At 37.2% G+C, this 14005-nt stretch overlaps 1 pseudogene across 1 annotated transcript; it reads right to left on the bottom strand.

Moving 5' to 3' along the window:
- Positions 1-2655: 2655 nt before the first annotated feature.
- Positions 2656-6982, bottom strand: LOC125214895 (uncharacterized; annotated as a pseudogene). The gene is made up of 6 exons (XR_016135114.1): positions 6810-6982; positions 6624-6714; positions 4553-5013; positions 4322-4471; positions 3649-4202; positions 2656-3553 (listed from the first exon to the last, which is right to left on the bottom strand). The product of XR_016135114.1 is annotated as an uncharacterized LOC125214895 (transcript).
- Between the last annotated feature and the right edge of the window lie 7023 nt (positions 6983-14005).

The raw sequence follows: 14005 nt of genomic DNA, 5'->3' as shown, positions 1-14005 counted from the left end.
GATAAAATGTAAGCCACGACTAAAGATGGCTACGGGCGAGACACTTTTGCAAGTGCAAGCGCGGAAGCCATTGATATTTTCTTGTGACAAAGACCAAGGATTTTGGGACAAAGTTAATTACAAGAAATTGTTAGTTGTGCACATCATTTATTTACAATTCCTACTATGATTTAGATAGCTAGATCAAGAAAATTGTGTTTTGTGTATAAAATCGTATGGTAATGTGACAGGAGTATAAATTAGAAATACGATCGACTAAATTCTAACTTTTGTTTTCTTTTTCTCCATGTGTCTTAACAATATTTAATTCATCAAAATATTTTTAGTATTAATCTACGTGAAGAATTCAAATACACACAACATGAAAGTAAACTGTGAAGTCTAAACAATAGTGGAGTGAATTTTTGTGGGATGCTGTTGAATAGTGTGGAGTGAATTTTTATGGGATGCTGTTGAATAGTGTATGCAAGATGTCGAAGCCGCCGCTCCAGATTTGTCGGAATTATTGTTCATAGCAGCAAAATCGGGAAACAACGAATTCTTGGTGGATCTATTAAAATATGACCACAATTTACTGTACAGAGTAAACAAGGACAGACACAATATATTTCATATTGCGGTATTCGATTGCTACGTCAATGTGTTCGAGCTGCTGGTGAGGAGCAAATTTTCCCGCCAAATGCAACATGTTGTTACCATTAGCATCTGGGTTGCTATCAAGTCTGTGGTACCATCCAACTTATACATCAAATTGAACACATTGACGTAATAGCATGAAAACACAACACGAAATATATTGTGTCTGTCTTTGTTTACTCAATATAATAAATTGTGGTCATATTTTAATAGCTCCACCAAGAATTCACCATTTTTTGTTTTTGTCGATATGAAAATATTTTTCCTCTTTTAAGTAATACTACTAACTAACTAGTACATCAAGAAGTCCAATATTCATATATCCGTCAAATTAGCAGTATTGATATAAGGAGCAATGGGATAATACCTATTTGGGAATAATGTATTCTATTCTTCAAACCCTGGTGAGTCCAATTCCTAAATATATTGAATATGTTGATTGGAAATAGAATGCATTATTCCCAAATAGGACTAGTGCCATCAATATATTTCCCATCAAATATATCCAATATTTAGGAATTGGACTCACAGAGTTTGGAAAATATAATTCATTATTCCCAAATAGCTAGGTATTCTCCCATTGTTGCTTATATCAATGTTTTTCAATTTTGTCGCTATGAACAAATACATTACACCGCTACATATGACCACAATTTCCATTGTTAATTTCTTAAGATTTTTCCTCTTTAAGTAATATTACTAACTAGCTAATACATCAACAAATCCAATATCACTATATATATCAGTTAAATTAGCCGAATTGATACAAGGAACAATGGGATAATACCTATTTAGGAATAATGTATTTTATTCTTCACACCCTAGTGAGTCCAATTCCTAAATATATTGGATATATTGATAGGAAATAGAATTCATTATTTCCAAATAGGACTAATGCCCATCAATATATTTCCTTTCAATATGTCCAATGTTTAGGAATTGGACTCACTGGGTTTCGAGAATATTATTCCCAAATAGTAAGGTATTCTTCCATTGTTCCTTATATCAATTCAACTAATTTAACTGATATATATATAGTAATATTGGAGTTGTTGATGTACTGGCTACTTAGTAGTATTATGAAATTAGAGAGGAAAAATCTATAGAAATTAATTAAATTAATATGGAAATTGTGGTCGTATGTAGTGGTGTTGTATGATTGATGTACTAATATAAAGACGATGTGACACACACACATAGATACATATCAAGAAAAAAGAAGATGAAAAACTACTTCATTCATTCAAGAAATAGAGAATGTTATATACAATGCATTTGAGTGACATAACAAATTCTATTTATATAGAAAAGAAATGTAACAGTGAATACCTTTTAAAATATCACATTCGAAGAATTTATAATAATAACAGAAAATTGTTATCTTCTTCTACTTTGAAAAATCATATTTTCTATATCCCATTTTAATCATTCCTATTTTTCTACAATTATATATAATATTTTCAGTATATTAAATCAATTAGCAACTAATATACAGAATCTTGAAATCAAATTTGTCTATACAAATGAAATTGATTTTTCTGATATTTTAATAATACTTTAATAAGTAATATTTCTATAATATATATAGTACTTGTAATTGGATTTTTAAACATTTCATGCGAAATTATGTTGATTATTTTAAAAATATTTCACGCAAATTTAAAACTGTTGTATGCGTATACATGTTATTGGAATTTTACCAATACTCAAACTGTTTGCATGATTTTAGGGTTTGGTATGAAAAAGATTAGATTTACTTTTAAAATAAAAAAAACTCAAACCAATAAAAATATTACTCCCTCCGTTCCGCTCCAATTGACTTTTCTGCCCTCTTTTTATAAAAATGATAAAAAATAGTTAAAATAGAGAAATGGTAAAGTAAGAGAGACAATAATGTAGATAAGACTTTTCTCTATATTATTCTCTCTCTTAATTTATCATTTCTCCTCTTTAACTATTTCTTATAATTTTTACAAAAAGAGGGCAGAAAAGTCAATGGGACTGCTAAAGCGGGACGAATGGAGTATAAATTTCAAAACTTTGAATAAAAGGTAGGACTACCAACCTCATACATAAACATTGTGGATGCTCTAATAATCAGCGCCGGGAATCGGCTAGCCGGTCGCTCGCCGACCATTGTGGATCCTCTAATAATCAACTTTGAATAAAAGGTAGGACTACCAACCTCATGCATAAACATATTTGTACACTACTACATTACAATAGACATAACTAGGTGCTTTAATTAGAGCTATATAAGTGATAATACATAAGAGTGCAACTAGTTGTACGGTGCATCCCAAGCAAATTCCTAGGAGTGCAACCGGTTGTGCGACCGGAACAACCAAGTACAACTATAGGTACAAAGCAGTATAGTCTTCAAGAGATGATACTTTAACACCACAAACATTATCGGCACACTTCCGAAGAAAGTCAAGAGCAGTGTCGCCGACACCCAACCGTGCTCGAAAAACAGCAAGCACGAGCAGAACGCCGCCATCATCGCCACGATGGAGAAGAAGAGCGCCGACACACCCACCACCATCCAAATCGGCAGCGCTTTGAGGAAGTCCTCGTAAGAGTAGCGGGAAGTGAGGATCGAGAGGAACATGAGCATCGAGGTGAGCGAGGAGAGCATCGCCACTGCCTCCGACAGAGGGAAGATCACGAACATCCTCTTGTTCTCGAGAATTGGGACGCCGCTATTGTTGTATCCGCCGGGGACAGTGAAAGCCGTTGTGAACACTACGGTCGCGATCAGTATCGTCACCAGCATACACGATTTCGCGGTTTGCTTCATGAATTTCTCCCCTTCCGCTCGTATACCTTTGTGCTCGGCTACAAATAATTCGTGAGGCGTTTGCCCTTTCTTATTCTTCTTGTGTCTGTAAGAGGGCTGTACGAGCTTCTCGACCTCCTGAAAAGTTTTATATTTTCATGTTACATTTCGTATCTTTCGATATAAAGTGAGAGACTAACACGAAAAATCCAATGTAGTATCGCATTTCATACCTTGAACCACAATACTTCCCGTTGCATCTGCCAAGCAGCCCCGGGAATAGTGTCAAGCTTATTTTGAGGAGCCAAGTTTCCCGCCAAGTGCAATATGTTATTACCTTCATCATCTATGTACGTTGCTATCAGATCTTTGGTACCACCCAACTCATACATCAAATTGAACACATTGACGTTGCAACGCAAAACCGCAACATGAAATATGCTATGTGATTTCTCGTTAACTTTGTACAATAAATCATGGTCGTTTTTGAATAATTCCACCAAGAATACATCATTTCCCGCATCCACTGCTGTAAAAAATGATGTTGAAAAATCCGTAACCCTATCTTCATCTGCTTCAATATCTGCTGACTCAACATGAGTTGTTGGTTCAATATGTGCTGACTCAACAACTACTGTTGCTTCAACATGTGCTGGCTCAACAGCTCCTCCTATTTCAATATCTTCTTTACATAATTTAGCAGCATCCATCAAATAATACATTAATCTTTTGGCATTACACCTTGCATTCATGTCGTCAATCGCTGTCTTCTTCATACAGGGCAGTACTAAATATATTAAGTAATTAAACCCTTGTCATTATGTTGAAAAAATTATAAATCCTATATAACCAAAAAAAGAAAACAAGATAACGATTGGATGATTGGATCCATACATAAATACTAACCATTTATTGCAATCTTGTTCCAAAATCCTGGGCCGTTGTCACAAGAAAATGCAGATGGACACCGGGCAAGCACTTGCAACGGTGTCTCGCCATTTATGTCTTTAGCCACAGCTAACGTTTTATCGTCGCCCACGATCCTCTTAGCTAAATCTAGTTAATTCACACATTATAAGATGTCATAATAGAATGCTATGAGTACAATATTGTTAATGCCAGTTAAGACGACCTTACCGTACAACTCAGACTCAATTGCTGAAGTCAGCATGTTGACCTTTTCTAGTGGGGTCCATGATCCGAGATTTGACTTATGGTAGAGAAAGTTAGCCATTTCACCAAATCCTAGCAATGCAGCCATATAGAGCGGCCAAACACCATTCTCACCCTTAATATTTGCCAAATCTGGGTGTTTTTGTAACATAATTTGAGCAATTTTAGTGTGTCCAGCAGCTGCAGCAAAGCATAGTGCAGTGCAAGAGTTTCCATGTCATCTATTTCAATATTTTCCAATAATTTTGTGACAAAAATTTCATGGCCTTCAACTGCAGCTACGTGCAGTGCAATTTCACCTCCTTCTGTTATAGCGGTTCTGATCAAGTTTTCGTTTCTGCTTAAAAGCTCCCAAGCAGCATCCCAGTTGCCCATCAGTGCGGCTCGGTGTAGCGCAACGGTATCGGTCGATGGTCTTCTTTCACCTGCTTGAATGTTCGAGAATGATTCGTTAGATTGCTCGATTTAAAAGACCTTGTGGAATTTTAAATCTAATTAAACTGAATCATTGGCTATAGTAAAAGTGACATTTTGATAATACTATTTACTATAAATAAAAGTGACTGTTATATTGAATGAAATTGGCGGTTATTCTTTAAGTACTACTATTAATTAGTGTTCTCAACAAAAATTTGACAATTAATTTTTATAAAAATGCTAATTCTAAAGGGGTAGGGTCTGGGTCAGGCCGACGCGACCCAATCACACCATGAGGCAGGGTCTGAACAAAGACTGAGACTCAACACTAAGATCGCTAAAGCAATTATTTAATAATTCTCCTTTCGTCTCATTTAAGATAATTGATACTTTCTTATCGACAGATTCCTTTGGGCAGAGTTGTTGAATGTGATGAAGTAGGGATTTTTTGAGGAATACTCCCTTCACCCCACATTACTTGAAGCGTTTAATTTCGACACGAGATTTAAGAAAGTTAAGCTTAGTGAATTAAATAAAGTACGAGAATAAAGTAAGAGAGATGAGTGAGAGTAAAGTCAAAGAAAGAATAAAGTACGTGCGATTAAATGTTTTGTTTTTAGAAAAAAAAGAAATGACTCAAGTAACTTGGACAACCAAAAATGGAATACGACTCAAGTACCTTAGGACAGAGAGAATATTTTAATGAGGATATCACATATTGGTTGAAACATCTTGAATGGGACAGATGAGTAGTACTCCTCCGTCCCAGATAATTTGTCTCAATTTTTCATTTCGGTCCATCCTACATAATTTGTCCAATTTCACTTTTTACCATTTTTAAGTAGTGGATCCCATATTCCACTAACTCATTTCTACTTATATTTTATTATAAAACTAATATATAAAAGTAGGACTCACATTCCACTAACTTTTTCAACTCACTTTTTATTATATTTCTTAAAACCTGTGCGCGGTCAAAGTGAGACGAATTATCCGGGACAGAGGGAGTATTTTGTATTTTTGTTTAATTTTTACATATACAAATGTAATTTTGCTCGTTTTTGTTTTATAAAGTCCACTAAAAATAACTAATGAAAGATTGGAGAGATCGACACACTCGACCAAGTTATGCTCGATTATCAAAGATTTATAAATGAAATTCTTTGGCGCAGTTCTACAAATATGTCTCATAAATTTCGTGACCAACTATAGCTTGAAAACACATGAATAATATCCTATTTTATCTCGAATTTTCAGCAAACAGAATAATTTCAAAATGTCTATTGACCTAAGTCTCCAGTCCACACATAACTAACAATTCCACCCCAAACTGTCGAGATATAGTATTTTTTTTATGTGTGTGTTATATTTAATGACAAATTCTTTACGGTCGATGTATTATCACTTTTCCTATTTAGTTTACTAGTTCAATTTTTCCATTTTACTTTTAAAAATAAATTAATTTGTTTTATGACTAATCAAAGTATTTTTAGATAAACGTCTCAATTAATATTTCCTCTTAAAAAACCTCCAATTTTCCCTTAATTTCATGTGAGAAAAAGCTCTTAATTACGATTAGAATCATTTCATTAATTTCATATGAAAAAAAAACACTTACGATCGGATGAGGAATAACCATTTTCATTCACATTTTCATGTTGTCTTCCCAGCATTTTTGAGACAAAAATCCCCACGGAATAATATGCAGGCTACACAAAACAAATACAGAAATTAATGCATATTTATCACAAAATAATTAATTAACAATTAATGCACCTAAAGAAAAAGGATGAGAAACTACTGCCTTGAACAGAGAAAGAGAGAAGAATTCAAGATCGGTTTTTGCAGAGAGACTATTTTTAGAGAGAACAAGGTTGGATTCTTCTCACTTAATGTTAGTGAGTTGGAAAACCCTAATTATAAAGAGAGTATCCAATTAATTTATTTTTTTCTTTTTGAATATTCTAATTTGCAGAAATGTCATCGTAATTTCCATATTCGTCGACAGATTTGCTTTATCATCACTAGCAATTTCCACAAGGTGATGAAAAAATTATGACCATTGAAATATAAACCATTAGTTATAAAGTTTTGTCGTGTTCGCATGGTGCGGACCACACTCAAATATCGTTTCACATATCTAAAGGGCACATTCTTAGTATTCTAAGAGCATCCGCATCGGGCGTGCTATCGTCCGCCACTGTAGCAAGGCGGACGATGCCCGATGCATCGTTCGCGGACAATGTGCCTCGGAACACGCATCGTCCGCGGTATTGTCCGCCCTATTAGGGGTCATGCGGAAGATACCGCAGACGATGTAACACGTTTTCCTTTTTTTTTTTAATTTTTTTTAATTTTTATCTATATATACCTCACATTTCTCATTCCATTTTCCACGCTTTTCTCTCCTATCTCTCATCAATTCTCTTTTCCCCACACACCAATCTTTCTTTCACTAAAAAAATGAGACCCGACGACGACTGGAGTACCTTGGAGGGCCTTATTCGATTGCGTTCATTAGGCTGCGGCAGAGTGCTTGGCCGAAATGGAGCGCGAGCGTGAAGCGGCGGAGCAGGTCCAAGCTCAAAGCCGATTTGACGTTAGACGATTGTCCGCCGCGAGCACGACTTAGCTCACTAACGTCTGTTCGCAGACTATTTTGCCGAGGAACCACGGTGGGGCACGACGGTTTTTCACCGTAGGTTTAGAATGCGGCGGGATCTTTTTCTCCGCATTGTCCACACAGTAGAGGCACGTGATCAATACTTCCAGAAGATGGCATCGGCGGACCCGGACTTACGCCGGTGCAGAAGTGCACAATTGCGATCCGTCAATTGGCCTACGTTACCACGACGGACATGTTTGACGAGTACCTTCACGTCGGGGAGACAACTGGCCGCGAGTGCCTAAAGAAATTTTGTAGGGGAGTTGTGGAGGCTTTCCGCAACACATATTTGCGAAAGCTGACTACTGAAGATTGCTAGGCCCTGACGAACATGCATGAGACGGTGCACGACTTTCCTGGAATGCTAGAGAGCATAGATTGTATGCACTGGGAGTGGAAGAATTGTCCGACGGCGTGGAAAGGCCAATTTACTAGTGGATACAAGGGCAACCACCCGACGATGATCCTCGAAGCCATCGCTGACCATTGGCTTTGAATCTGGCATGCTTACTTTGGTGTGGCAGGGTCGAACTGTTGGGGCTACCGCAGCGGAAGACACGGAAAACAAACAGGTCCTTAACGGATCTATTTAGGTGATTATGCATTCGACTCCAATTTTATGCAATAAACATAGATCTATAGATACAACATCAGATCAACACATAATCATGCATATTTGATGTAGATTCGATTGTTACCTCATAATCCGACATCGGATTGACATTGCTTGCTGCACCACCCGGAGATCCTTGGTTTATCGACCATGTATCTTCCATACTATTCCCTTGTCTTTGATCATCCATCCGTGTGGGCGGATCTTGAATAATCAACAAATAGCTTTGAAGAGATCTAAAGAAAACCAATCACAAACTCGATATTGTCTTGATCCAATCCTATGAATTAGGATAGAACAAGAACAAAACAAAACCCTAATTCTCCCACGTGCCAAAGCACGAAAACCGAGGCAAGGAGAGAGAGAGATAGCCGGCGACGGCTACTAGGGTTTTGGGGAGGAGAGTTGTGTTGAATGGAGTGCTAGGGTTTTCCATACTCCTCACTATTTATAATAGACTTAATGGGCTAGTAAGGGGATCAATGGAATGATTTAAGTGTTGGGCTCACCCATTAGATAAATTACTAATTAAATCAAATGACCCATGATTTAATATATTATCAATGGAGTATTATTTTGTTCCACTAAAGAATAATATTGCACCCCACTTAAATCACCAAATTACAAAAAACTTGGGTCCATTTTATTTTATAATATTTTCCGCGTTTAAGATTATCTTGATCCGTCAATTTAATTCTTTTGTCTGCTATGTGACTAGAATTAAATTAATTCTCCAAAGAGTTTTCTAGTTTGAAACTTTATTTATTATTCGTGGAATAAATTCCTACTGCGCAGTTTTCTGAATAATAAATTCCCTTTTCAAACACCTCTTGGGGATCACCCCTTAGGGATTTAATCATACAATACTGGGCACGTGAATTCTATGAAATAATATTCCATTACCTTCATGTTATTCAATTACTACCACCCAAGATATCATGAACTTGAGTTACGTACAAACTCTCACATTGATAAGTCAAAATGGCGTATGACTGAATAAACAATATTGATATTAATTCCATAGACTAGAAAATACTAAAATTTCTGAAAAATATTCTTACAGTAGATAAAAATAAAGAATACATTTCATATTAGATCCTTTCAGTGCTTTACCACACCGGTGTTACTAATCCCGTCTTAGGTAAGAGAGAATTATCACAAACACCGCAACCGTACCAATAGGTAGCCAAAGCCTATCTAGGTTGTGAATACGTTTTTCTTCTTACTAGATCTGGTCAAGTCCCCTACTGGAAAACTCACGAGGAGATTAATCGAATTTCCCTACTTGACCTTCTTAGTAAAAAGCCTTAGACTTGTTTATCATATTTCAATAATAAACCATTATATTATATTATTTATTCTCAAAATTAGGTAAACAAGTGGACGTGCCGTTTCTCGTATACATGCACAAGCTGACTGTACAAAGGCATGTACGCTCGAAGCATCTTTTAGTATACAAACCCCAACACGAACAACGACATCAACGTCCGGAACTCATTGTCTCTCTTCACCTAGCAATGCAATGGCTATGGAAGAGTGCAAGTAACATGGGACAGAGGGAGTACAAAAGATAAATAAAATGATATAGGGCGGAGTATATGGCAGGATATAGAGCATCCCACTGTAGGTGGATGGGTAGGAGGATAAAATGCTGATGTGGCGGAGGATAGAGCGCCCAATAGGGTGGACGATAGGGCGCTCCATTGTGGATGTTCTATTAGGACGTCCCCTCAATGCGGATTTTTGTGTTAGTTTTGCCTTTATTATTTATTTTTGAGTTAAATTTTGAATCCTACTGACTGGTCCATCAGATATCAGAAATTGTTGAAGAAACAACAAAATCTTTCATTTATTCCTTTTAATCGATCGAAAAAATAAAGAATTGGTTAATATAAAAAATGTCTCTAATTTTAGTTTAGTTTTAAAAACATTTATTTTCACGATATTTAATCATCTCGTGACTAAATTCTTGATTTTGGAAAATTTTTCAAAATATTGTGAGAGTTGAGGGGCGAGAACATTTATTTAAAATTAAGTTTTTGAGAAAATTTGGTACACAAACCGCACTAATCTCAAATAGAAATGTATTGTAGAACTACTAAATATTACTTATTTCTTTCCATAAAAGTGACATTCTTGGGTGGTAATGCATATCTGCTAAAATACTCCCTCCGTCCCAAGGAAGATGATCCCTTCCTTGGGCGGCACGGGATTTTATGCAGTTCTATTTTGTGTGGTAAGAGGAGAGAGTAAAGTAAGAGAGAAGGAATAAAGTAGAGATAAAAGTATTTCCATTTTAAATAATGGATCATTTTGATTGGGACAAACTAAAAAGGAAAGTGAGTCATCTTCCATGGCACGGAGGGAGTAAGAGATATAAACAAATAAATGATTAGAACACTGTTAATAAAGAATGAGGTCAGTCTCATTAGAGAAAATAATAACTAAAAATAGTAAATGACTATTTACAAGACGGATCAAAATGGAAACAATGTTTGTTTTTATGGAACAAAGAAAGTACTTCATCTGTCCCATTCAAGATGGCCATATTCTTGAGTGATCATCTTGATTGGGACAAACAAAAAAAGGAAAAGTGGCCATTTTGAATGGAACGGAGGAAGTACTGTATTTATGAAAACAGAAAACCAATGACCAAAATTTCATGTAGTCAAGAAAATGAAACTTATTTATTTATTTATTCTAGTACTAATAAGTTTTCAAGTAAAGAAGAGAATGATTCACTGACTTCATAAATAAATACTCCCCCCGTCCCAAGATAATCTGCTCACATTTCTTTTTAGGACGTTCCAAGATAAGGGCATTCATAATGGGGCGGAGGATGCGACGCCCTAAGCCCCGCCCTATGCACCGCCACATCAGCATTTTATTCTCCGCCCCTGCCACCTGCAATGGGGTGGACCATAGCCCGCCCTAAGTCCTGCCCTAAGCTTTTTATTTATTTTTTGAATATTTAAAACACTACAAAAACAAAAATTGGAGAAAACAACTTCATTCCATTCAAAGTTCAAATTTTACATTACGAAATAAAAAAACTACAAATCCTCAATGGCCTTGGCGCTTCCAAACTTCTTCAATCATGTCGTTCATCAGCGCTGCATGGTCTTGTTGGCTGCGCATTGAGGTCTGTCTCTCTAGAACCTCACCGAAGCCCATCGGTAATCCTCGAGTGACAGGCGGGGTCACCGTGCTGGAGCTAGATCCGGCTTCATCATCGATCCAATCGGTGACATGTCCAACTTCTTGTTCGACTATCATGTTGTGCAAGATGATGCACGCATACATGATATCGGCGATGACTTCCTTGAACCACACATGCGCTGGATCTTTCACTATTGCCCACCGCGATTGGAGCACACCAAAATCCCTTTCCACATCCTTCCGTGCAACCTCCTGCTTTGCCGCAAACAACACTCTCCTCTGCCCAATTGGGCAGCTGATCGTCTTCACAAAGACATGCCACCTTGGGTATATCCCATCGGCCAAGTTGTACCCCATATGATATCTACGGCCGTTGGCAGTCAACTCGATGGACAGGCCGCAACCCCTGCATTGATCGGCGAAGAGGGTGGACGAGTTGAGAACGTTGATGTCGTTGTTCGACCCGGCTACACCGAAGTATGTGTTAGAGTTTGTATACTAGAAATCACGTTTCGAGTGATTGAATACTGTAAAACTCTTATTTTATTTTCCAAGGAATAAAACAGATTATTTTTGTCATAATGTTGTTATGTTTTACATTTAATGGATGTTTATGCATGTTTAAATGTATAAGTTACCTTAACAAAGTCTAAGTCTTTGTTTTAGTAGACCGGTTGTGGGCGGCGTCCACTTTAAGGTAACACGGTCAGTCCTAAACAAAGAAAAATATGAATTTCACAACCTAGTTGGAATTAGACTATCCATCGAGAAAGGTTGCAATGTCAGTCCACATATTTCTAAGCCTTACTGAAAAAAGATGACATTGGTGTGGTATAGCACTGAACGAATCTAACAGCAAGATTTGTCCTTAGGCTATCTATTGAAAGGCGAGGTCTTGATAAATATTTGTTTATTAATCAATGTAGGTTAGCATTGAGTATACGGTATTGATTATGCATTACTTTGACTTATCAAATGGTGCAGGTTTTTCGTAACCCAATGATCCTGATATATTGGGTAGTGGTGATTAATATCTAGCGGTGCTAGGATTGCTATTATGTTGAATCGTGCGCGAGGTGAGTCTCGTTTGATAATGTCCTCAAGAGGAGCGCGAAACAAGGTTTTATTATTCGAAACCTAGCTAGTTGAAGTTTGATTACTCTATGAATATTAAATAAGTGTTTCATGCTAAGTCCACTCTTGGAATTAATAAGAAGTTAATTAATTAAGACCATAGCAGACACTAATTAATTAATGGACATTTTTATCTTAAGCGCGAGAAATGAAAGTTAAACGGAAACCCGGATTACTTATAATTTCGGATTTGGATGGGGAGAGTTCAATATTACTTCTGTAGTGGCTGCTCGTAATATTCCAATTAAAGCTTATATTAAATTGTGGGTTCAATTTAATTAGTTAAAAGTAAATTGGATGAGCTCATATCCAAAACCTTCCATAGATCCCTGTCTGGACCCAAAAGGAACTTAATATAAATAGAAGAATAAGGGAGACAGAAATCATAAGTTTTAATAATCAAATTTTCGTCCCCCCCCCCTATAGAGTGGAGCTCGAATTTTTCGTCCTATTCCCAAAAGAATTTCTTCTGTCTTCTTTATTTAAGTCCTAGTATTCTGGTGAGATCAACCCACACTGATATCGGAGTACAGTTCGGGAACCAGAGAGAAGATTTGTGGTCTACTATTCAAAGCATCACGTGGAGAAGCTGCTAGCCATCTTCAATTCTTTGGAGAATTAATTAGGTATTATTTCTGCTCCGTAGAAAAGCATGTTTTAGGTTTCAATATTCTTAAAGCATGATTAATTCAAGTTATGAGCATGATACATTTGAGAATTACGCGAATAGATTTTGTCTAAATAATATGCTAAATAGATCTGATTATTATGTGATTTATTTGTGCGATTAATAATTTTTAAATTATGTTAATCCGTCGCACCGCTTTCGCTGCCAGTTCCTTCAGTATGCATGCCAGATCCATAGGCGATGGTCCGTGACGACTTCGAGGATCATCGTCAGGTGGGTGCCCTTATAGCCACTGGTAAATTGGCCTCTCCACGCAGTCAGACAATTCTTCCACTCCCAGTGCATACAGTCGATGCTCCCTAGCATTCAAGGGATGCCGTGCACCGTCTCGTGCATCCTCATCAGGCTCTGGTAATCATCAGCAGTCGGGGGTCGCAAATATGTGTTGCCAAAAGCCTCCACAACTCCCCTACAAAAATTCTTTAGACAACTGCGGCCGGTTGTCTCCCCGACGTGAAGGTACTCGTCGAACATATCCGTTGTGGTGTCGTAGGCCGACTGACGGATCGCAACCGTGGACTTCTGTAACGGTGTAAGTCCGGGTCTGCCGATGCCGTCTTTCCCGATACCGGAAGTACTCATCACGTCCCTCCAACGTCCGGACAATGCAGAGAAAAAGATCCCGGCTCATTCTAAAATGGCGGTGAAAAACATTCGGGCCCCACCGTGGATGCTTGGCAAAATAATCTGTGAACAGACGTTTGTGAGCTACGCCGTGCTCGCGGGGGACATACGTCCGAC

Source organism: Salvia hispanica, chromosome 2 (genome assembly GCF_029641045.1).
Source record: "Salvia hispanica isolate PSC_SH4W2 chromosome 2, Shi_PSC_v1, whole genome shotgun sequence".
Taxonomy (NCBI): Eukaryota; Viridiplantae; Streptophyta; class Magnoliopsida; order Lamiales; family Lamiaceae; genus Salvia; species Salvia hispanica.
This window is presented reverse-complemented; position numbering and strand designations above follow the sequence as displayed.